Source organism: Pleurodeles waltl, chromosome 6 (genome assembly GCF_031143425.1).
Source record: "Pleurodeles waltl isolate 20211129_DDA chromosome 6, aPleWal1.hap1.20221129, whole genome shotgun sequence".
In the NCBI taxonomy this organism is placed as follows: Eukaryota; Metazoa; Chordata; class Amphibia; order Caudata; family Salamandridae; genus Pleurodeles; species Pleurodeles waltl.
Genome location: NC_090445.1, coordinates 910,909,115 through 910,935,564, shown reverse-complemented (window position 1 = coordinate 910,935,564; position 26,450 = coordinate 910,909,115).

The following is a 26,450-nucleotide window of genomic DNA, read 5'->3' as shown; positions in this document are numbered from 1 at the left end:
ATTTAGTATGGCCAGAATGGTAATACAAAATCCTGCTGACTGGTGAAGTTGGATTTAATATTACTATTTTAGAAATGCCACTTATAGAAAGTGAGCATTTCTCTGCACTTAAATCTTTCTGTGCATTAGATTCCACATCTGGCTGGGTTTAATTGACAGCTCCTTGTGCATTCACTCAGACACACCCCAAACACAGGATACTCAGCCTCACTTGCATACATCTGCATTTTGAATGGGTCTTCCTGGGCTGGGAGGGTGAAGGACTGCCACACCCCCTACTGGGACCCTGGCAGACAGGATTGAACTGAAAGGGGACCTAGTGCACTTCTAAGCCACTCTTTGAAGTCTCACCCACTTCAAAGGCACATTTGGGTATAAAAACAGGGCCTCTGCCCTACCAACTCCGACACTTTCTGGAGAAGAAACTTGTAACCAGAACCTGCATCCTGCCCAGAAGAACTGCCTGGCTGCCCAAAGGACTCAGCTGACTGCTTTCTGTGAAGGACTGATGCCTTGCTGTTGGCCTGCTGCCTTGCTGCTCCCTGGCTGTGGTGAAGAAGTGCTCTCCAAGGGCTTGGATAGAGCTTGCTTTCCTGAAGTCTCAGGACCAAAAAGACTTCTCTATTGCAACTGGACTCCTAGTGCATAGATGGGTAACACTGAATTAGGGTGATGTTTTTCACCAACCGATTCTGAGTGAAGTCAAATAAACAATGAGAGTGAAGCTGGAGTTCAGAACCTGAGGTGAAAAACATCCCCGTAATTCACTTTTTACCCATTTATCATTTTATGTTATGTATGGCCCCCAAAATCATCTGCCCGTGCCTTCAGCTACTTCTCAGAGGCAGAGGAAACTTGAAGAGCTATACATTACATGCCATCTTCTCCCTGACACAAATGAGAAAAATAAATATATTACCTGCTATCCTTAACCAAAACCCACTACATTCCCAACCTTCCTTCCCTTTCCTGCAGCTGTGCTTCCTGCTTTCCTTCAAAGCAGACACACAGAGCTGCACTGTTATGCTCTCAGAAAGCCTGACACTCGGCCTGGAAGGCCAATATGACATCACAATAGATGATAACCTGTTTTGTTATCAACTACTGTGGTGTCATAAGAAGGTATGACTTTCATAAACTGAAATACACAATAGAGGCTCTCTATGAGAGTTGTACATAACACTGGCCATATATGCTTGCAGCACAACCGCACAATAGCCCCCACCAGAGTGACATGCAGGAGGATGAGAGGGGCCTTTGAACGGAGAACACAGGCCAGACAAGGAACTAGCAAGGTCAAACAGTAAAAATAAAGCTTCAAAAAAGTGGATTTTTTTCCATATAATTTGGAAAGACTTGCTGAGCAGTTTACTGAATGGACACTGTGGTAGGGAAACATGGTCTCTTCACAAGTTTTTCTAAGTGACTGGATCCGATTTCAAAGGATGAGTAGGTTGCTTCTCTGCCACAGGAGTGTAGTATATGGGCCCTGACTGCTTCAAGTTCCATGCTGAAGTAGTATGCTGCTAACCATGGTGTGCGTGGACAAAAACTGAGAAGTCACATCACCTAGCTGGTATGGTCACTAGAGGTCAATGAGGATTATCTCAATCCCTGTCAGTCTGTTTTTTTGGATGACATGGAAGGGGCGTGTGCCAGACACAAGTAGCAGAGCATCAGAAACATGGGCACTACTTCTCTGAGCATGGATGTAGAAACACAGGGCTGAAGATGCCATTCTACATACTTGCTGGAATGTCTCAATGTGAAAATAGGTAAATCATGCTCTGCCATTATGAAGTGTTTTAATATTACAGCATGGATATCTGACTTGGTGATGCAATGTATTCAAGAAAAAGGGACAAAACAGACTATTTCAGGAATAGGACTATGAGACTGATGCCCGCTATATGATGGTAATAGCATTGGCTCCGAGATTTAAGTGCTGGTGATGAACACTGGAATCCACTGTTACAAACTAAATATTTCCTATTCCTAGTTATACTTCATTTTTACATTTTCTGTATTGCGTCCTAGGAGACAGTCAAGGTAATGTCATCAACTAATACACTGCAGGTACTTAACACCACTAATAGTGTGTTTGGTGGAACATTTTCTTCAATTGATTTCTTGATTCACAATAATTCTGTCATAAAAATCAGATTTATGATCAAAAACAAACTCTCACAAATATGGAATTCCTCATTCTTCGCCATGGAAGTGTTGTCCCACAGCGCTGCACTGGGGCTGAATGTTTCTCTCTTATACACTCAACTGTGAAAAATTTGTTTACATATTATTCACATCCACAAGTGACACATTAACAAGAAATTGAAACCAGTCTAGGTAATCATCCTATTGAAAAAGCAAGACATCCACCATCAACCTCCATTTTGTTGAAGAAGCCATTGTTCTTGCATAAGGTGATGGAGGGAACACCACAGTCATAAACTCTCAGACTGCAACCAATGCACTGAGTCAAAGGTACTGAAAACTTTCCCACATAATATTCAAACTCATTGAATCTCGTTGGGTCAATCTCCAGGCTAGAGGTCATCACAAAGTACAATAGATTATCTACAAATGATGTTCTGAACCAAAGCCTGATTACCTAGGAGTCTGTATTCAGAAGTACTTGCATCACAAGCAGCCAGTGGGTTACAGGAGATGTGAATGAATACACTGGAGAGAGAAATTTCAAACATGATTAATGTATGGGGTATGTTAAATGGGTTTGTAGACTAGAGACAAATGAATCCCTATTCACAAAAATGTAAAAGTATGGGCACAGATTTACAAGTTCTCCTAAACACACTGTTAATGTTTTCTTTTGGCAAACAGTCCTAGTGCCATACCTTGAAAAATGCACCCGTCACAGGGTTCCAGGCATATTAATGAGAATGACGTGATATTTTCAAAGGGCTCCTATTCCATCTCATTCCCTCTGTGCAGAGTTTTCCAAAGCAGAAATCTTCACACTGAGGGAATGTAGCCTCCTGTGCAAATGAACATTTGTTGGATAAGGGGAAAATAATTGTCCCCTGAGTAAAAGCTCATTCCTTATATTGCCACTGTTAGAAATGGGGTCTTTGGTTGACAGTCTGGTTACCCCCTGTTCAAGCAAGGACCCTCACTCTAGTTAGGATAAAAGAGAATCACCCTCAGCTAACCCCTGCTTACCCCCTTGGTAGCTTGGCAGAGCAGTAGGCTTAACCTCAGAGTGCTAGGTGTAAAGTATTTGTACCAACACACACAGTAACTTAATGAAAACACTACAAAATGACACAACACCAGTTTAGAAAAATAGGAAATATTTATCTAGACAAAACAAGACCAAAACGACAAAAAATCCAACATACACAAGTCAAGTTATGATTTTTTAAAGGTTTAAAATAAAAAGAGTCTTTAGGTAGTTGTAACACCACACTAGCGCTGCTAGCGTGAAAATGTACCTGGTTTGCGTCAAAAATAACCCCGCACGGGCGGTGTGCGTCGAAAGTAACCCTGCACGACTGTGTGCGTCGAAAACAACTCGGCACGGCGGTGCGTGTTGAAAAAGCCAGCCACACGACGATCCGAAAGTCCCGCGGCGCAGGGTGCGATCTCTCAGCCTCCGTCAGCGATGCTGCGCGTCGTTTCTCCTGCTCCGGGCGTCGGTTTTTCGGTCGCGTTTCCTGCGGCGTCGTTTCTCAGCTGCGGAACCGGCGTCGCGTCGTTTTCTCAGCCGCGATCGGATTCGCGTCGATCTTTTCTCCGCACGGCGCTCGGTGCGTGTATTTTTGTCCTTAGGCTGCCAGCCTCTCCTTTCAGGGTCCCAGGAACTGGAAGGGCACCACAGAGCAGAGTAGGGGTCTCTCCAGAGACTCCAGGTGCTGGCAGGAAGAAGTCTTTGCTATCCCTGAGACTTCAACAACAGGAGGCAAGCTCTACATCAAGCCCTTGGAGATTTCTTCTTCAAGATGGAAGGCACACAAAGTCCAGTCTTTGCCCTCTTACTCTGGCAGAAGCAGCACTGCAGGAAAGCTCCACAAAGCACAGTCACCGGCAGGGCAGCACTTTTTCCTCAGCTATCAGCTCTTCTCCAGGCAGAGGTTCCTCTTGGTTCCAGAAGTGTTTCTAAAGTTTGTAAGTTTGGGTGCCCTTCTTATACCCATTTTAGTCTTTGAAGTCACCTTTCTTCAAAGGGGACTCACACCTTCTTGTGAAATCCTGCCTTGCCCAGGCAAGGCCTCAGACACACACCAGGGGGCTGGAGACAGCATTGTCAGAGGCAGGCACAGTCCTTTCAGATGAGAGTGACCACTCCACCCCTCCCTCCTAGCAGAGATGGCTAATCAGGAAATGCAGATCACACCCCAGCTCCCTTTGTGTCACTGTCTGGTGTGAGGTGAAAAACAACCCAACTGTCAAACTGACCCAGACAGGGAATCCACAAACCAGGCAGAGTCACAGAATGGTTTAAGCAAGAAAATGCTCACTTTCTAAAAGTGGCATTTCCAAACGCACAATCTTAAAATCAACTTTACTAAAAGATGTATTTTTAAATTGTGAGTTCAGGGATCCCAAACTCCACATGTCCATCTACTCTCTAGGGGAATCTACACTTTAATCATATTTAAAGGTAGCCCCCATTTTATCCTATGAGAGAGAGACAGACCTTGCAACAGTGAAAACGAAATTGGCAGTATTTCACTGTCAGGACATATAAACCACATTACTATATGTCCTACCTTATCCATATACTGCACCCTGCCCTTGGGGCTACCTAGGGCCTACCTTAGGGGTGCCTTACATGTAAGAAAAGGGAAGGTTTAGGCCTGGCAAGTGGGTACACTTGCCAAGTCGAATTTACAGTGTAAGAATACACACACAGACACTGCAGTGGCAGGTCTGAGACATGATTACAGAGCTACTTATGTGGGTGGCACAACCAGTGCTGCAGGCCCACTAGTAGCATTTGATTTACAGGCCCTGGCACCTCTAGTGCACCTTACTAGGGACTTACTAGTAAATCAAATATGCCAATCATGGATAAACCACTTACATACAATTTAAACAGGAGAGCATATGCACTTTAGCACTGGTTAGCAGTGGTAAAGTGCTCAGAGTTGAAAAGCCAACAGCAACAGGTCAGAAAAAAATAGGAGGCAGGAGGCGAAAGAGACTGGGGATGACCCTGCATAAGCAAAAGTCCAACACGACCCCCTACCAGCCTAAAGCCAGGGGAGAACAATCAATACCTTGATGTACTTCCCTGATTGGGGCGATAGAACAGGGACCCAGGCCCACAACAGCAGGGGCATGTTCCAGTTCTACGCCTTCCTGACTCCAGTTGGATCCCTCTGTCCATACTCTCAGGGCCCACTAAGCTAACCCATGGGGAACCCTTCTCCACATCTACAGACACCATCTGTGCAACACCTAACTTTACTTTGCTCACAGATGTATTGCAATGGGCAGATAGTACCACCAGGGCCAACACAGTGGTGTTGCCCACTCCACCCCCGGGGTGTGACTCTCGTCCTCCCCCCCCCAGGGGCAACTCTGTCCACCAGGACAGCAAGCCACAGTGGCCCCAGACAACTGTCAGGGATGAGAGCCCGACCTCAGGCCTCTCTAACCACTGTGACTGTGGAGAGTGGGGGGTGGTAGCCCCAGGTGCCTGGCACCCTTTGACCACTCTCTCTTCCACCAGGTCAGGGATGACAACCTGACCCTGGTCCTCCCCTCTGGGGCTCTGTAACCTCCCTGCAGAAGCGGCACCCCCAGAGTCAAAAACTGTCAGGGTGCTTGTAGAAGCAGTCCTGCACAATTCTTCCACCAGTGCAGGGATGTTAACCTGCAACTGATCCTCCAACCTGGGGTCTGTACCTTCAGGTTGGACCAGGGCCAGGGGTGAGGCTTCCCTCCCCCTGCCCTCTCCTCTGGGGTCCTGAACCACCCAACTAGGAGTGGCCCCCCCAGAAGACAACATGGTAGGGGCACTGTTAGCAGTAGCCCCTTCCTCCAGGTCAGGGGGGACACCCTTAACCTGGCCTCCCAATCCAGGGTCTGTACCCACAGACTGGATCACTGCCTGGCAAACCAGGACTTCCTGGGGGGCATACCTACCTCCTACCAGGTCAGAGTTTACCCTCTGAACCTGGTCATCCAACCCAGGGTCACCACCCTGCGGTTGAACCACTGCCTGGCACACCAGGACTTCCTTGGGAGCACACTTACCCCCCATCAGGTCAGAGTTTACCCCCTGAACCTGATCATTCAACCCAGAGTCACCACCCTGCGGTTGAACCATTGCCTGGCACACCAGGACTTCCAGGGGGGCACACTTACCCCCCTCAAGGGACACACTGTCCCGAAGGGCCACACAAGAGTCTGGCTGGCGCAGGTCTCCTGACCTCTGCCCATCTGACAGAGTCTGGATTCCCCCCAACCCAGAAATGGTCTTACCAAGGTCATTCATGGGGGGCTCTGCTCTCAGAGCTGGCCCCTGACCCTCCAGGTTCTCCACTGGGGTCCGCAACCCCCTCTCAACCCTCTGTCTGGACTTCTGCACCCCCTCACTAGGAGTGGTACTGCCAGACACCAGAACTGGTGGGACGCTGGCTACAGCCGCCCCCCCAAGTTCTCCTGACACTGTGGGGTCTCCCTCAACAGATGGCCCTATGGTACAGGCTAGGCTCCCCTCCTGGTGTTCCCTCATGGAACCCTCCACGACCTGGGACCGGATCTCGGACACCTTGGACCTCAGCCCATCCCCATTCCCTCTCCTCAGAGACTGGACATGGGGTCCCTCACCCATCCCACTACACTGGGACCTACCTGGACACTACAATCCTTCCCTACCTCACCTGGTTGGGAAATACCTAGACCACTCCTCTTAGGAGCACCCCCAAATGCCTCTTCAGACTCTCTGGTACTCACCAAGAGGTCTGCCTCCATTGTAAGCTCCCTGGGGTCAGAGAACTCACACTCCACCTGGTGTTGGCATAGCTCTGGAAAATAAGGACTAGACATATGCTCTCCAGCAATTACATCACTCAGCCCCTCACATGAATTAACCAAAGTACCCTTCACCCAACCATCCAGTGACTCTGCTTTGAAAAAGCACCCCACATCACCCTCCTGAGACTGGTGAGACAGTACCTGACTGTCCCTGACACTCAACCCACACTCTTCTGGGATGTCTTCACATTCCATAACCAGGACTTCTACCTGGGGGGAACCCTTCTCCCTGTCACTCTCACCTAGAGTCAGTAGAGTGTCCTTCCCACCAGTAGGAATATGACTGCCCATGCCAGTTCCCCAATCCACCTCAGGGACCCTGTGCATCACTGGAGCTACCTCATACCCCTGAACCTCCTGGTGTGTGTTAACTCCCTCCTTCAAGTAGGGCACCACATCTCTGGGCATGTGCATTTCTTCAGCAGCACTAGATATAAAATTGTTGCTGCCACCATTCCAGCTGGATTCAGCCCTCATGACTTCCAGCGGTTTCAATTTAAGCTTGTAAGCATAAATCATCCTTTGTATCTCGAAGTCCCTTTCCCACTTGTCATACTCCCTTTGCATCCTCAACTTTTCTGCCTCCAACCGGCGAACCCTTTCTGCCTGTCTGTCCTGCACATCTTTAGGAGTCAGACCCTTAGACGACACCCTGCTACCCCTCCTGGGGACCCTCACCCCAGGCGTAACAGGTACCTCCACTACACCACTGTGTATCCTCTGCACTTCCCCACCCACATTCTCCTCCTCTGTGTGCCCTCCAGCCTTCTTGATTGTCACCCCGGGCCTCTGTGCCTTTTGCAGCTCCCCCTCCCTGGTGGAGCTCTTAGTGGGACAGTCAAGATCTTTAAGGAACTGTTTCAATTGAGCAACTGAGTACTCCTTCAGTTTCTCCATTTCAAACACAGCTCCAGCTGTTGCATCTCCAGATTGAGACATGATGGTCACAAGTGCAAAGTTCCAAAGGCAGAAAATAAGTTCCCAATGAAGTAAAAAGAATCAGTCAAGGGATCAGCAAAATCATGGAAGTAGAACAAAAAGGAGTCCTTAAGAGAAAAATCAAAAGATCACCAAACAAGTAGTATGTGGTCACGTAGTGGTCTGAGATCAAAACAGTAGTGTACACTTAATTACTGTATGTCAAGTACAAATACAAGTCCAATCCCGACCGCTGGTCACCAATGTTAGAAATGGGGTCTTTGGTTGACAGTCTGGTTACCCCCTGTTCAAGCAAGGACCCTCACTCTAGTTAGGATAAAAGAGAATCACCCTCAGCTAACCCCTGCTTACCCCCTTGGTAGCTTGGCAGAGCAGTAGGCTTAACCTCAGAGTGCTAGGTGTAAAGTATTTGTACCAACACACACAGTAACTTAATGAAAACACTACAAAATGACACAACACCAGTTTAGAAAAATAGGAAATATTTATCTAGACAAAACAAGACCAAAACGACAAAAAATCCAACATACACAAGTCAAGTTATGATTTTTTAAAGGTTTAAAATAAAAAGAGTCTTTAGGTAGTTGTAACACCACACTAGCGCTGCTAGCGTGAAAATGTACCTGGTTTGCGTCAAAAATAACCCTGCACGGGCGGTGTGCGTCGAAAGTAACCCTGCACGGCTGTGTGCGTCGAAAACAACTCGGCACGGCGGTGCGTGTTGAAAAAGCCAGCCACACGACGATCCGAAAGTCCCGCGGCGCAGGGTGCGATCTCTCAGCCTCCGTCAGCGATGCTGCGCGTCGTTTCTCCTGCTCCGGGCGTCGGTTTTTCGGTCGCGTTTCCTGCGGCGTCGTTTCTCAGCTGCGGAACCGGCGTCGCGTCGTTTTCTCAGCCGCGATCGGATTCGCGTCGATCTTTTCTCCGCACGGCGCTCGGTGCGTGTATTTTTGTCCTTAGGCTGCCAGCCTCTCCTTTCAGGGTCCCAGGAACTGGAAGGGCACCACAGAGCAGAGTAGGGGTCTCTCCAGAGACTCCAGGTGCTGGCAGGAAGAAGTCTTTGCTATCCCTGAGACTTCAACAACAGGAGGCAAGCTCTACATCAAGCCCTTGGAGATTTCTTCTTCAAGATGGAAGGCACACAAAGTCCAGTCTTTGCCCTCTTACTCTGGCAGAAGCAGCACTGCAGGAAAGCTCCACAAAGCACAGTCACCGGCAGGGCAGCACTTTTTCCTCAGCTATCAGCTCTTCTCCAGGCAGAGGTTCCTCTTGGTTCCAGAAGTGTTTCTAAAGTTTGTAAGTTTGGGTGCCCTTCTTATACCCATTTTAGTCTTTGAAGTCACCTTTCTTCAAAGGGGACTCACACCTTCTTGTGAAATCCTGCCTTGCCCAGGCAAGGCCTCAGACACACACCAGGGGGCTGGAGACAGCATTGTCAGAGGCAGGCACAGTCCTTTCAGATGAGAGTGACCACTCCACCCCTCCCTCCTAGCAGAGATGGCTAATCAGGAAATGCAGATCACACCCCAGCTCCCTTTGTGTCACTGTCTGGTGTGAGGTGAAAAACAACCCAACTGTCAAACTGACCCAGACAGGGAATCCACAAACCAGGCAGAGTCACAGAATGGTTTAAGCAAGAAAATGCTCACTTTCTAAAAGTGGCATTTCCAAACGCACAATCTTAAAATCAACTTTACTAAAAGATGTATTTTTAAATTGTGAGTTCAGGGATCCCAAACTCCACATGTCCATCTACTCTCTAGGGGAATCTACACTTTAATCATATTTAAAGGTAGCCCCCATTTTATCCTATGAGAGAGAGACAGACCTTGCAACAGTGAAAACGAAATTGGCAGTATTTCACTGTCAGGACATATAAACCACATTACTATATGTCCTACCTTATCCATATACTGCACCCTGCCCTTGGGGCTACCTAGGGCCTACCTTAGGGGTGCCTTACATGTAAGAAAAGGGAAGGTTTAGGCCTGGCAAGTGGGTACACTTGCCAAGTCGAATTTACAGTGTAAGAATACACACACAGACACTGCAGTGGCAGGTCTGAGACATGATTACAGAGCTACTTATGTGGGTGGCACAACCAGTGCTGCAGGCCCACTAGTAGCATTTGATTTACAGGCCCTGGCACCTCTAGTGCACCTTACTAGGGACTTACTAGTAAATCAAATATGCCAATCATGGATAAACCACTTACATACAATTTAAACAGGAGAGCATATGCACTTTAGCACTGGTTAGCAGTGGTAAAGTGCTCAGAGTTGAAAAGCCAACAGCAACAGGTCAGAAAAAAATAGGAGGCAGGAGGCGAAAGAGACTGGGGATGACCCTGCATAAGCAAAAGTCCAACAGCCACTGAAACTGGAGATGATCATTCTCCTTCCCACCCCAGCCTTTGGTTGCATTAATTTTCTGACAATTTCTATGGTGGGAAGAGATCAGAGAGGAGCTTTGGAATGGCCACAAATGTACATGCCTGAGGCCTTTCCCAAGCTATCAAGGCAAATCACATCTTTGAATGCCCACTTCTCTCCTATTCAGTGTGATTTACTACTGCAGTTTATCTGCATTCACTGTGAAGAAAACTAAAGCAATAAATGCATTTACACTTGTGAGGAATCCATTTTTGAATTCCTGGCAGGCATAAAAAATGAATGTGGTTCTACAATTATGTTTATGACTGATTTTACCTTTGTGTACAGGACCCATTAAGTTGTTATGTCGTATATGGAAAATATGATTATATCTAGGCCCTCAAAACAAGGGTATTTGGAATGTAAATTATATTTAGGAAATACAAGATTCCCAGTGCCACAAACAGAAAGATAAATTCTGATATATCAGCTACTGAGAGATTCAGAAGTCACTAAGAAAGAGTCCATAGCAGCAATGATGGAAAATATAGTCAGATTACTGAAATGTTTTTGTGTGTCACAGCAGGAATAGCTTTGGTAACAAGTACAGGATGAACAAAGGAAATCAGGTAAAAATGAATTTGTCAAATACAATTTTTCCACTGATAGAAAATAGTGTCTTAGTTATTTTTATATTTGAAGTTGAAAAACAATTTTTCCTGTGATAGAAATAGTGTCTTGGTTGTATTTATATTCAAAGTTAATCATAAGGTAATATTGGGCAAAGTTACACGTTGGGTGCCTTTGGATCATTGTTCACATTTCCAACAAGCGCACACAACCTTAACCCCTTCTGTGCCCAGGACGTAATGGTTACGTCCTGAGGCACAGTGCTGCTGTGCCCAGGACGTAACCATTACGTCCTGTGCACAGAGCCCAGAGGGAGCGCTAGCGCTCCCTCTGTGGGGTTCCCCCCCACCCCCCCAAGTCAGGGATGGAAGGGGAAGCCCTTCCCCTCCCACCCCCAACCCCCCTGTGACGTCAGCGCGCGAGCGCGCGCTGATTAGTCACAGGGTCTCCCCCATCGCGCTGGAAGCAGAGCTTCCAGCGCGATTGAAAAAGAAATGCTTTAGCATTTCTTTTTCAATCCCATGGGGGAGGCCCCGAGAGGCTTCAAAGGGAAGGAAATGTATTTCCTTCCCTTTGAAGTCTCTAACAGGTTTCAAAAGCCGGATTGCTTGCAATCCGGCTTTTGAAACCCCACTAGACACCAGGGATTTTTTTTTCCCTTGAAATTGGCAAAAGGGAGCGACCCCTTGGGCAAGGGTCGCTCCCAGGGGGGCATTTTTTTAGGAAGGCCTTTTCTGCCCCCCCTGGGGGCAGATTGGCCTATTATTAGGCCGATCTGCCCCCAGGGGGGGCAGAAACCTCTAGGCACCAGGGACCTTTTTTTTTTTTTTTTTGTGATGATTTCTTTTTTTTTAGGTGGGGAGCGATCCCTTAGGCAAGGGTCGCTCCCCTACGGGGCAATATATATTTAGGCCATTTCTGCCCCCCTTGGGGGCAGATTGGCCTATTTTGATAAGGCCAATCTGCCCCCAAGGGGGGCAGAAACCATTAGACACCAGGCAGCCAATGTCACGCAGGGGGAGCGACCCCATAGGCAAGGGTCGCTCCGGGGGCGGGGGGTGGATGTTCGGGGGGCAAATTTATTTTAGGCCATTTCTGCCCCCCCTGGGGGCAGATCGGCCTATTATTAGGCCGATCTGCCCCCAGGGGGGGCAGAAACCTCTTGTTGCCAGGGCACATTTTTTTTTTGTGTTTTTTTTTTTTTTTTTTTTTTTTTTTAGAGATGGGGAGCGACCCATCAGGCAAGGGTCGCTCCCCTGGGGGGCAAATTGTGTTTAGACCATTTCTGCCCCCCTTGGGGGCAGATTGGTCGATTTTAGGTCAATCTGCCCCAAGGGGGCAGAAACCACTAGGCACCGGGGATTTGTTTTTTGGCGCCAATGTTACGCAGGGGGAGCGACCCCGTAGGCAAGGGTCGCTCCTGGTGGGGGGGTGGGGGTTGGGGATGCAAATTTATTTTAGGCCATTTCTGCCCCCCCTGGGGGCAGATCGGCTTATTATTAGGCCGATCTGCCACCAGGGGGGGGGGGGCAGAAACCTCTAGGCGCCAGGGCAAATTTTTTTTGTGTGTTTTTTTTTTTTGTATGTTTGTTTTTTTAGAGATGGTGAGCGACCCATCAGGCAAGGGTCGCTCCCCTGGGGGGCAAACTGTGTTTAGACCATTTCTGCCCCCCTTGGGGGCAGATTGGTCGATTTTAGGTCAATCTGCCCCCAAGGCAGAAACCACTAGGCACCGGGAATTTGTTTTTTGGCGCCAATGTCACGCAGGGGTAGCGACCCCGTAGGCAAGGGTCGCACCTGGGCAGGGGGGGTTTGGGGGGGTGGGGGGTCAAATTTATTTTAGGGCATTTCCCCCCCCCCCCGGGGCCGGCTGAGCTAGAGGCCAAAATCCACAGGTAGGCACTTTGCAAAAAACACCTCTGTTTTCTGTGAAAAAATATGTTGTGTCCATGTTGTGTTTTGGGCCATTTCCTTTTGTGGGCGCTAGGACTACCCACACAAGTGAGGTACCATTTTTATGGAGAGACTTAGGGGAACGCTGGGTGGAAGGAAATTTGTGGCTCCTCTCAGATTCCAGAACTTTCTGTCACCGAAATGAGAGGAAAAAGTGTTTTTTAGCCAGATTTTGATGTTTGCAAAGGATTCTGGGTAACAGAACCTGGTCAGAGCCCCGCAAATCACCCCATCTTGGATTCCCCTAGGTCTCTAGTTTTCAAAAATGCGCTGGTTTGCTAGGTTTCCCCAGGTGCCGGCTGAGCTAGAGGCCAAAATCCACACGTAGGCACTGTTTTCTATGAAAAAATGTGATGTGTCCACGTTGTGTTTTGGGCCATTTCCTGTCGCAAGCGCTATGCCTACCCACACAAGTGAGGTATCATTTTTATCGGGAGACGTGGGGGAACGCTGGGTGGAAGGAAATTTGTGGCTCCTCTCAGATTCCAGAACTTTCTGCCACAGAAATTTGAGGAACATGTGTTTTTTTAGCCACATTTTGAGGTTTGCAAAGGATTCTGGGTAACAGAACCTGGTCCCAGCCACACATGTCACCCATCTTGGATTCCCCCAGGTCTCTAGTTTTCAGAAATGCACAGGTTTGGTAGGTTTCCCTAGGTGGCGGCTGAGCTAGAGGCCAAAATCTACAGGTAGGCACTTTGCTAAAAACAGGTCTATTTTCTGTGATGTGTCCACGTTGCGCTAATGGGGCGTTTCCTGTCGCGGGCGCTAGGCCTACCCACACAAGTGAGGTATCATTTTTATCGGGAGACATGGGGGAACGCTGGGTGGAAGGAAATTTGTGGCTCCTCTCAGATTGTAGAACTTTCTGCCACAGAAATGTGAGGAACATGTGTTTTTTTAGCCAAATTTTGAGGTTTGCAAAGGATTCTGGGTAACAGAACCTGGTCCGAGCCCCGCAAGTCACCCCTCCTTGGATTCCCCTAGGTCTCTAGTTTTCAGAAATGCACAGGTTTGGTAGGTTTCCCTAGGTGCCGGCTGAGCTAGAGGCCAAAATCTACAGGTAGGCACTTCGCAAAAAACACCTCTGTTTTTTTCCAAAATTTAGGATGTGTCCACGTTGCGCTTTGGGGTATTTCCTGTCGCCGGCGCTAGGCCTACCCACGCAAGTGAGGTATCATTTTTATCGGGAGACTTGGGGGAACGCTGGGTGGAAGGAAATTTGTAGCTCCTCTCAGATTCCAGAACTTTCTGCCACAGAAATGTGAGGAACATGTGTTTTTTTAGCCAAATTTTGAGGTTTGCAAAGGATTCTGGGTAACAGAACCTGGTCCGAGCCCCGCAAGTCACCCCTCCTTGGATTCCCCTAGGTCTCTAGTTTTCAGAAATGCACAGGTTTGGTAGGTTTCCATAGGTGCCGGCTGAGCTAGAGGCCAAAATCTACAGGTAGGCACTTCGCAAAAAACACCTCTGTTTTTTTCCAAAATTTAGGATGTGTCCACGTTGCGCTTTGGGGTGTTTCCTGTCGCCGGCGCTAGGCCTACCCACGCAAGTGAGGTATCATTTTTATCGGGAGACTTGGGGGAACGCTGGGTGGAAGGAAATTTGTAGCTCCTCTCAGATTCCAGAACTTTCTGCCACAGAAATGTGAGGAACATGTGTTTTTTTAGCCAAATTTTGAGGTTTGCAAAGGATTCTGGGTAACAGAACCTGGTCCGAGCCCCGCAAGTCACCCCTCCTTGGATTCCCCTAGGTCTCTAGTTTTCAGAAATGCACAGGTTTGGTAGGTTTCCATAGGTGCCGGCTGAGCTAGAGGCCAAAATCTACAGGTAGGCACTTCGCAAAAAACACCCCTGTTTTCTTCCAAAAATTTTGATGTGTCCACGTTGCGCTTTGGGGCGTTTCCTGTCGCGGGCGCTAGGCCTACCCACACAAGTGAGGTATCTTTTTTATCGGGAGACTTGGGGGAACATAGATTAGCAAAACAAGTGTTATTGCCCCTTGTCTTTCTCTACATTTTTTCCTTCCAAATATAGGAGAGTGTGTAAAAAAGACATCTATTTGAGAAATGCCCTGTAATTCACATGCTAGTTTGGTCACCCCGGAATTCAGATATGTGCAAATAACCACTGCTCCTCAACACCTTATCTTGTGCCCTTTTTGGAAATACAAAGGTTTTCTTGATAGCAATTTTTTACTCTTTATATTTCAGCAAATGAATTGCTTTATACCCGGTATAGAATGAAAACGCACGTCAGGGTGCAGGTCATTTATTGGCTCTGGGTTCCTTGGGTTCTTGATGAACCTACAAGCCCTATATATCCCCGCAACCAGAGGAGTCCAGCAGACGTAACGGTATATTGCTTTCGATAATCTGACATTGCAGGGAAAAGTTACAGAGTAAAACGTAGAGAAACATTTATGTTTTTTTCACCTCAATTTCAATATTTTTCTTTTTCAGTTGTTATTTTCTGTAGGAAACCCTTGTAGGATCTACACAAATGACCCCTTGCTGAATTCAGATTTTTGTCTACTTTTCAGAAATGTTTAGGTTTCTGGGATCCAGCATTGGTTTCATGCCCATTTCTGTCACTGACTGGAAGGAGGCTAAAAGCACAAAAAACTGCAAAAATGGGGTATGTCCCAGTAAAATGCCAAAATTGTGTTGAAAAATTGGGTTTTCTGATTCAAGTCTGCCTGTTCCTGAAAGCTGGGAAGCTGCTGAGGTTAGCACCGCAAACCCTTTGTTGATGCCATTTTCAGGGGAAAAACCACAAGCCTTTTTCTGCAGCCACTTTTTCCAATTTTTTTGAAAAAAACGAAATTTTCACTGTATTTTGGCCAATTTCTTGGCCTCCTTCAAGGGAACCCACAAAGTCCGGGTACCTCTAGAATCCCTAGGATGTTGGAAAAAAAGGACGCAAATTTGGCTTGGTTAGCTTATGTGGACAAAAAGTTATGAGGGCCTAAGCGCGAACTGCCCCAAATAGGCAAAAAAAGGCCCGGCACAGGAGGGGGAAAAGGCCTGGAAGCGAAGGGGTTAATGATTTGTCAGCAGGAAAACATAATGGGCCAGATGTACTACCTTTTTTTTTTATTGCAAATGGCCTGATTCGCAGATTCATGCCATTTGCGACAAGAAAAAAGCATTTTGGTATGTACAAACCCTATTTTGCAACTTGATAATCTATTTACTGAATCACAAAACAGGTTTGCGAGTTGAAATTAGGAAGGGGTGTTCCCTTCCTAATTGTAAGTCACAGTGCGATGTTTGATTGTGTTGTGACCGTGAATGCAGTCATAAAACAATCGCAGTTAGCTTCGATTTCAAATTGGTCATAATCCATTTGCAAACGGGAAGAAGCCCCCATGGGACCCCCTCCCCTTTATGAATGGTAGCGAAAATATTTTTTCAGAGCAAGCAGTGTTCCCACAGACCACTGCCTGCTCTTAAAAAAAGAAATGCTAAATAATTGATTTTTGCTTTTTAAATGTATTCCATTTTCCTTTCAGGAAAACAGGCTGCATTTAGAAAAAAATCTGCTGGATTTAAAAGCAGTTACAGACATGGTGGTCTGCTGTCACCAGCAGACCACCATCCCTGTGAGGGCGACCATTCCCAATGGGGTCACAAATTGCGACCTACCTCATGAATATTTATGAGGTAGATCATTTGCAACACCATTGGGAATCACAAACAGTGTCATTGACACTGTTGTACATCAGTTTTTGCTACTCACAAATTGTGAGTCGCTAAGACTTGCAATTTGTGAGTCGCAAAACATAATATTTGTACATGTGGACCAATGTTTGGTATGAAAGTACAATGCTGGAATGGTTTGAAGGAAAGTTACTGTTACATACATGCAAACTCCAAAGAGAACAATAACACACAGCATACGTTTACGTGTTTTAAGATTGTTTCACCAATGTTTTCGGCAATCACTTCTGTGGTAGTAAAATGTGTTAGTATATGTGCCATAGAAATTCACAGATGAGTCTCAAGGTGTCTGTAGGGGCACACGATGCAGGCCAAAATGCTGGAATGAACTTGGAAGTGTCTCTGCACCCATTCAGAGAATATGAGCTCCCTCATTTGGTCTGGAAAGGCCTAATGTACATATGCTTGGTCCACCTCTCTAATAGCAAAGAAGAGCCAAAATAAAGCTGTAGAATATGCTCAGTGTATGTACTTGTGGTTGAGAGTGGTTCAAGCATTTCTACCAATCAATTTTATGTTGATTGTCAAATGGAAAAAATTGCTTGTTTTAGTCATTGGAGAGCCGTCATCTTGCCTGCAAAAAGTTTCTCACTTTTAATGGTTGAATAATGGGTCCCAGTACAAGTTGCCTGAAGCAGTATCCCCAGCAGGTATATAGCTCTGGGCACCTATGTCTTTCCCGGTGTGCCTGGGCCAGGAATTATCAGGTCTGCAAATTCCAGACCTGAATGTTCTGGCACCCGGGGTCTGGACTTCCCTGCAGAGCTGAAAGAGCTGCAGGCAGCTGTTAAACCTGGGCTCCTGTCCACCTCCACCCATCAGCTGGGGGTGCAATAGAAGCTCCTCTCAGCAGAAGTAAAAAGGAACTTGCCCTTTTATAGCCCCTGCCCCCTTACACCTTCTCCATGATCAGAAAAATACCAACATTTAACGCACGCGTGCTGCAAGCAGGTGGTAAATGTTTGCAAATGGTGGCCCATTACTTCCACAAAAGGGGGGAGACATTTGGAATTGTATCCAGTAATCCAGGTTCAGCACATGATTCCCATTCTAGGGTAAATAATATGTATCAGCGTTATCTTAGAGGAAGATTCCATCCAGCATTGTTATTTTTAGCCCCGGTATCACTCATGTTAAAGAACTTATAATGGAAATCAACATCTGCTATATGTCTTCCTTCATGTAGATGATATCTAGTAAAATAAAAGGGGGACTTTACACAAAAGTAAATTTACACATGCAGACTCATGTGCAAACGTACTACTGCACCTAGTAGTAACACCCATGTTGCCAGCATGTTTATATTGTCTATTTCTTGTGGCATTTACCTTGAAAACATGTTTTCTTCAAACAAGGAAATACTTATTAAAAGTACTAAATAAAATACTGCATTTTACTGCTTCTTTATAGGCAGTAAAAAGGAAGAAGAAAATGTGTTTTATGTAGTGAAGGAAGCAGAGTTTTAGTAAGTGCTCAATTTGATTTGATAAAATCATTTGGTCAGTAGACAAGAGAGACTGCTGAAGCAGCACTTTGTCAGGTGAAGCTAACAGTGGACACAGACTGGAATTAGAATACTCAGGATTATTTACCGTTCAAGAATAGAATGTTGATTAAACAATAAACAAAGGTAAAGCTCCAGAGAGTAGATTGTGTTTGTTATTATGGTGACAAAACCCATATTTCACAGGTGACAACAAGGACCAGTGAAATGTATTTTATTATAAAGAGGTTTATAATACAATTACAAATTTGAAACAGGGCCTAAACATTTTCCAGGACCTACAGGTTCCCTAGCAAACACCATCAAACCAGTATCCAAATGTCTGTGATGTACGTGTTACACATTGGGTATGTGGTTGGGAGGTGTATGCACCCTGTCCAAGCAGGAACCAGGATCCTAGTTAGGGTCGGTCATATACACACCATAAATTAACCTGTGCTCATCCTCCAGTACCTTGGCACAGAGCATACAGGCTTAAATTAAGAGGCAATGGGTAAAGTATTTGTGAACACTTCAAATGGTAACACAGTGAAAACACCATAAAAAGACTCCACGCCAAGTTAAAAAAGTATAAATATGTATAATTAAAACAAGAGCAAAACATAAAAAAAAAACAATAAATACAAGTTGAGATATAAGTTTTTAAAGATTAAAAGGTAAAAATAGCACTAATACACAATAAAAGCCTAGGGGGTTATCTGGTCATACTGGACCGGGGCAAAGACAAGAGTTCAGACTGACCGCAATGGAGCGTAGGCCGACTACAAGGATCATGCAAGGCCTTATGAACTAACGTACCTTGACGTGGTCACAACAGCGAGATGTGGGGTGCAGCTGAGAGATGCATCGTTGTCAATCCAGCAGTTGAGGTGAGGCATTGACTTTTTCCAAAGAATGATGATCAAGCATCCGTTCCAAAGATGAAGCACCTGTTCTGAGATGCAGTGGTTCCGATATTGATGCACCGGGTTTCTCCACACAGTCGAAGGGATGCTTCGATCATCTTCCTGCAGTGGCGGCAATGCAGTGGTTCCCATGCGGTGGCTCCAATGGCAATGCGCTGGTTCAGAGTGTGATACGCTGGGTCCGTTCCCTACAATGATGAGGATGTACTGGTTCTGACCCATGAAAAGGTGAAGATGTGCCAGTTCTGATGAAGATGTGTGAGTTTGGGCAGTTGCAGAACTTTATACCCACCATCAAGGGCCCCGGATTGAGTTGGTACCACTTGGCAGGGCAAGACTTGCAGCAAGCAAAGTCCAGGTGCTGGAGATGATAATGAGTCAAAGCCTTTTGTGTCCCTGAGACATCTGAAGAACAGGAGGCAAGCCAGCAAGCCCTGGAAGTCTGTCTGGGATCACGTGAGATGGGTCCCGTCCATCCACAGCAGGGCAGATGGCAGCAGGCAGCAGGGCAGCACAGCAGAAAAGCAGTTCTTCCAGAGCAGCAGTCCAGAGTGGCAGTCCTTGTAGCAGTACAGCAGTCCTTCTTCCTGACAGAGTTTGTCACAGGTCCAGCAGTGTACTGAGTTGATAGGGTCAGAGGTCCAGTACTTATACACAGTTGTGCCTTTGAAGTGGAATGACTTCAAAGAAGAATCTATGAAGTACCCTGAGGTCCTTTCTTCCTGCCCTGGCTTCAGACTCACTACACGGGGGTTTGCAGCCCTTTTTGCTGAAGAAGGACACTGTCTATTCAGGTGTAAATATCAGCTCCTCCCTCCCATTCTGCCCAGGATGGCCCATCAGGATTTTGATGGACCATGAGACACACCTAAGCTCACTTTTTGTGTGGCTGTTTAGAGGGAATGCACAAAGTCCGTCCGTCACCCAGCCCAGAAGTTTAATGGAGACAGACTGCAGGCACACATGGCTAAGACCAGGAAAAGGCCAACTTTCTAAAAGTGCCATTTTCAAAATTGTAACAATAAACACAACTTTACCATTAAATAGGATTTATTATTACAATTCCATAGGTACCAAGCTTAACAAATCTACTTGTTCTCAATTAGGTATTACAGCATATTAAATGCAATAAACAATCACCAATTTTAACGGATGAGAGGAGTATGTCTCACAGTAGTGAAAAATGAATGTGGGAGTTTTTCACTACTAGGACATATAAAACATTGAAGGTTATGTCCTGCCTTTTAATTACATACCACCCTACCATATAGGCTACCTAGGGCTTACCTTATGAGTGAATTATATGTAATAAATTGGGAGTTTAAAGCTTGGCAAGAAGTTTTAAATGTTTAGGTGACATGGCAATGTAACTCCACATACAGGCTCTGGAATTGCAGGCCTGAGACATGTTTAAGGGCTACTTGAGTAGGTGACACACGCAATGCTGAAGTCTCCCTAGTTGAATTTACTTTGCAGGGCCCGAGCACATTTAGAGCACTTTACTAGGGTCTTATAAGTAAATTCAATATGCCAATTGTGCATGTACCAATTAGACCATGGTTAAGTCAGGGAGCACATGCACTGGTCAGCAGTGTTAAGGTGCTCAAAGTCTTAAGACCAACAAAAATAAATCAGCAAAAATATGAGGTAAATAGGCAATACATTTTTCAGTAAGACCACTTTAAGTCTGACTGGTCTAACTCATGGATTACAAGAGAATTCAGGGACCCAAAAAGCTTTATGTGACTAACAGAAGTGTTTGATTTATGAAGAGAAGGACTGCTCATTTATACTCCTATTTTCTTAATCTCTTGTGTTTTCTTGATCTCTCTTTGAGAAACTTAAAAATTCCTTTTTCATGCTTCCTTCGCCCTGCTTTTTTTCTTTTTCTATTTTACTGTTGCTATCTTTCTTAGTCTCTTTCTATTCTTTTTATTGACATTCTTCGTGTTTCTCTATGCCCTTTCTCTTTATTTTGAGTAATTGTGGATGCACTGCTGTCTCAGTTTCCATCTGTTTCTTTCACTCTCTATCTCAGTTGTTTCATTTTTTCCTATCATTTTATTTTTTCCCATTTGCTAATGGTCTTCTAGCCTCTCTTTCTCCATTCTGTTACTTGTGGCTGCATATTTGATTCCACTATTTGTTCTTCATTTATACTGAGATGCACTTCCATAAATATGAACATGTTTAATCTTCTGAACAGATTTACTCCAAATAAACAAAAAGACTCATCTGAGGACCAAAAACTAGCCTTTGGACAAATTTGCTGCAATTCCAACTGGTGGTTGGGGCTGAAACACAGTTTTCCTTCCCATAATTTTTCTCGGCCTCCGCTTGACAGATCACCTCAAAACTTTCAATATACAACAAGACCCTTGGGGCACAATTTTTTAGGAAACTTTTGTGAAGGCTCGTCAAACAGTGCCAAAGATATAGCCACGTAAAAAAAAGTATTTTCAATGGAAGCTAGGTCCTAATTATAACTACCCAATGGCGACTGCTAGTAGGTAATATGTAATACACTGTGTACTTTTAAGTAGGACCGTGTTTACATAGATTTTGATTTGCTAATAATTTTAGAGCCATATGACGAATCTTCACAAAACGTTTCACAAAAGGGTAAGACTTTTCAGCTTTTTCAAGAAAAGTTTTAAGGTAGTCTGTCAAGCAGGGTCCAAGAATGGGGGGACGCAAAACATATTTCCCTCATGCAATTTCCTGTAGGAATTACACCAAATTTGGCAGCAAAGCTAGATGTGTACCCAGAAAGTGTACTATTTGTGATTTGGTTTAAATTTGTTCTGTAGTTTTTATGAAATTAATATTCAAATTTTACCTTTGTTTGAAGATGCTGGAGGATTCCGGGACCGGCAGGCCAAAAGATAGGATCTATTTGGCTGCTTCATGTCAACAAGATATTTGGCAGACATTTTAGAACTCCAGGACTCAGTCAACGTCTCTTGAAAGAAAAATGGGATGAAATATGGGGGGTGTGGTAATACCCTGATCCCATAGGCCTTGTGGGAAGGGGCCCCAGAGAGACTACACCAAGGCCAAAAGCTGATTTTGTGAGCCGTACCTTGGACAGGTGCAGGAATATTATTTAAAAATTAAACGTTCTCAAACTTTTTAATTGGAATCTCTCAGTCAGCTATGGCCTGTCGGGTTGCCGTAATATTTATATTAGGGGAGGGGAAGTACAGCCCTCCTCTCTGAGCTATTTAATGAATGAGATACCTCACCCCTTGTGACATGCTGCATATTTACTTGGGGACACGGCGTGGGCCCTCCGAGCCATACTGTGGCTCCGGGAACTCCATCCCCTGGGGCTAGTCGTATATGGTATTGCTATTATTTAAAATTAGGACTTATAAAAATTTAATAGTAAGCATGTCCTTACAGTGACAAGCTAATTTGCACTGTAGCAGGGTTAGCTGTTGTTTCATAGGAAAGCATTGGAGTGCAATATTACATGTAATAATGTTATCCTCACCTAGGAAACAGATAAAAACTTCAGTTTTGAAAGACCATTTGCATGAGCTTCCAACTGTCACCAAGAAGTTGAATAGATCACTTGATGAGGTGCAAACTTGCTGCCAGAGAGGAGACAAAGGCCTTGAGTTTATGGAGGTGTTCTATTCCTCTGGTAGGATGACCATCTTGTCCTCAGCACCAACCCAGAGGGACAGGAACTGCCGCTTGAACTGGTTTTAATGGACCACAGAGGAGGGATTACTCATTTATATGGACACATCTCTAGAACCTTTGCACAGGGAATGAAAAGTTATGCCATGATGGATTGATTAAGAGAGGGGCACTGAAAGATTGTTTGCAGCAGGGCACTCAGCCCAGTAGGGTTACTCATGGGAATGTTCTCCCTATTAATGAGGCTGCATGATAGCACTTACCATCTTATTCTTATTTAAGACTTTGGAAATTTATATCTCCAGTTCTCCTTATTGGGTGTTTCTCATTTTTATGTCATTTTGTTTCATTTAATTATTTTCTATTTTTAAAAATTGGAATGGAATTTTTATTTTGTTGTGTTTTTGACTTTTTAAATATTTTGGTACTTCTACATGTTTTACACATTTTTCTCTCGGTAAGTCTTTCTGCTCTGTGCCATAGCTACCAGGTATTGTCAGCTTTAAATTATTGAAACCTTTACTGGATCCAACAGGAATAGTGGCATTTACTTGTGGTGGACGTGGACTACCATCCAGCCCAACTAAAAATCATCTTTGTCACAATATATATGACAGTCAGAAAAGTATTAAGATAAATATGTTTGTAGTCTGAAGAAATAGAAGAAATACTGTGGCCCACCTACATATATCAAAAGTTTTCTTTGAGAGGATGACGAACCCTTCATGACTTTATATATTGCATATGAGCCAAATGAGAAAGTGGCGTCATGTGAAATACTCTGCAAAGGCATCTAACAGTATTGGGGCTAAAACTAGGCAAAATCACAACTAAAAGGTTTCAACTCTGTTATACCTGACAAATATTAAATTTAAAGTTTATAAGAAGCACCCCATAATAGTGCAACATTGTTGTTCATTGATGCCCCTAATTCCTTTTCGAAGATACTACGTCTTTTGAAAAACTCCCGACCAGCGGTGCCTGCCATTCAAACCTGAAACTGTGAAATTCACTTTTATCTCTCCCTGCCGCTAATATTCACAGCGTCACGTAGGCACTTCAATGCCAGCATCAGTGGCGTTGGCTCCTGGAAGCCACTCTAATTACGAAGTAGTACATTTCTTTCGCTTTTTTAAAGTATTGTTGTGACACTATGAGACTTTGTTCACCGCCAGGATTCTTCACTTTAACCTCCAATTGAGCCTATCTCTCATATGCTGCACATTTTGCTGCTCTCTGCCTAGAAATGAACACAGCTCCATAAAAACGTTTAGGGGCTTAATAAGAGTGCCCCGATAATCCAGATGTGGCTGGAAACAGACATACATATTATTACCATATATCAGATTTTTCTTCTGGGCAATGTTCTTGCTGAAGACATCCAAAATGGCCAGGTGGAAAATGGCATAAAAATAGATAAAACGGAGAAGAGTTGTCACTGGAACACACAGTCCCTCGTTATTCCCCAATAACCTACATTTAAGAGTAATTCCAGCCACACAAATTCCTCAGAATTAGTATTGTCAATGCTATTGGTGGTTCTAATGAGACGAGGAGATTCAAGACCCAAAACTGCCAACTTAAAATGGTAGTGTGAGGACTCATTCTCAAAGCAAGTCTTACTTTACTCACTTGTAATTCAACTTAACTTTTCAGCCCACTCCCCCTAAAAACACCCACTGCAAGACTTATATGTTTTCAGATGTTCCCACTATTTCCCACTTGCACTGGTTCTTTTCGACTTCTTGTTCATTAAAATGGAATATACCTATTTGTATCCACGTTTGTCATTTTGTTTTTTCGGCAGCATTTGCATCACTTAAATTCCCGAGACAATTTAGTGGCATTTAGGAAAAATATCTTTGCTATTTGTATGTCTTTGATTTGGACATTGTCTTGCATAGCTTAGTTCTGAACACCATAACTATTTTCAATGTAATGAATCGCCTTGTACCCGCATACATCCCCAGATAGCATAATCCTCTGATGACTGCAAATTTGCTCCGGATTAGTCCTGCAAGTATAGCAAGGCCCTGGAGCCCGGCTCGCCCGACTCGCATCTACTGCACTGGGGGAGCATCACCTGTGCATTCGGTCCGGCCATACCGTTCCCTTCCCTGTACCACTTTCCCATTACCCCTTTGCCCACTTCCTGCCCCGCACCGGTACCTCTGCTCTCAGTAATGGGAAGGTGTTACCTCACGGTATTAGTGTTTAGGGTGTGACATTTCTCTCTGCCAGCACCATGCAGCTGCCATTCGGACGTTATCTGTATACACTATAACTCTGTTTATTTGTTCTTTTTATTGTTTTTTTCCAGAATACTATATCTTTGTTTTTAAAAACAAACGGACTTGGCCTACTTTCAGTCTGAAAATAAATAAACACTGATCCTGTCACTACTGCTGCAGGTTTACTACTTAAAAAATGAGCTCCGTTACCCCCTCCTCCTGTGAAGAAGCGCAGCTAATTAAAAATGATCAATACTTAACTCAAAGACAATCACAAAGTTCCACCTACAGTGTGATGTTTATAACGCCTACTGGAGTCTTTATTGCGCAATAAAAACAACTACTTAAAATATTAAAACAAACATGCACCTGTTGAGAGGTATTCTCTGTGTATGACTATTTGTTTTACTGTACATTGCGAAGTGTTCACTATTTGCTCGTAGGTTTTGCAGTGCAACCTTTTAAGAATTAAAATCCTGGAATAAGAAAAATACAAGCAAAGATAAAGTTGTCGACTATAAACTTATTATTTATACACATGTGCATAGTGTGCAACTAGAAACGGCCTGTTGAGTGCAGCATAATTATTTAACCTACAGTATGTGAAACGCAAATTAAGCATTTTCAGTAAATATATTTGCGCTGTGTTCGGAGTATAAATTGGGTCCATGTTAAAGCTGCACAGAAATCTTGTCCACGATCCATTTTACACAAAAATATAGTCTCGCAAATTGCGCTATTAATAATGTGCTATACATGATACATATGTTGCTTCACTGACGGGAGATCAGGGCATATCTTGACTTGGGGGCCGGTCAGGTGGCTTTCGAGGCCCCAGATCTGTCTGCAGCCTGCCTGCTGCGTGAAAGAAATGAAGGCAGGTCGACACTCTCTTCAGCATCACACTCAGCTTGCAGTCAATATTTCTGACGTTTCCACTTCCCTCTTCCTTGTTCCCTCACTTAGCCCTCATCTGGCTACAATGAAAAATGACGTGATGCGATTTTGTATTCAATACCTGACACACTTCTAGAAAGCAATGTGGCTTATTGATTCCAAGCTCTGCAGAGGTCAAGGCACCAGAAACAAATATATTTTGGAAGCAACCCAGGAAAATGTTATACTTGGATCGAGAATGGCCTGGAAAAACAAAACAGTTAATTGGTACTACGTTTGCGCTCTCTTAAAATTCTTGTGTAAACTGAACATATGTTCCATAATCAAGTAGGTTTATATTAAAGCATGGCTGAGACAGGAGGTAAAACTAGTACCCACGGAAAAGCTGAAAAGAGAACATAGGTTTACATTCTGACAGCAAACAGCTGTAGGATAAAAAGAACTTCACGTAATGAAAACCATGCATTCTGATTTAGTTTCGTGTTTTCTAAGCAAAACGATAGGAAAAATAATAAACGTATTTTTTACTGGCTCGATTTAAACATAATATGTCATTAGCAGTCAAGGCAGGCAAAGCACATTTTGAGGCATGCCCAGCAAACTTGAGTTTTAGCGGTAAAGAAAAATATAAATCGAAACCACAAC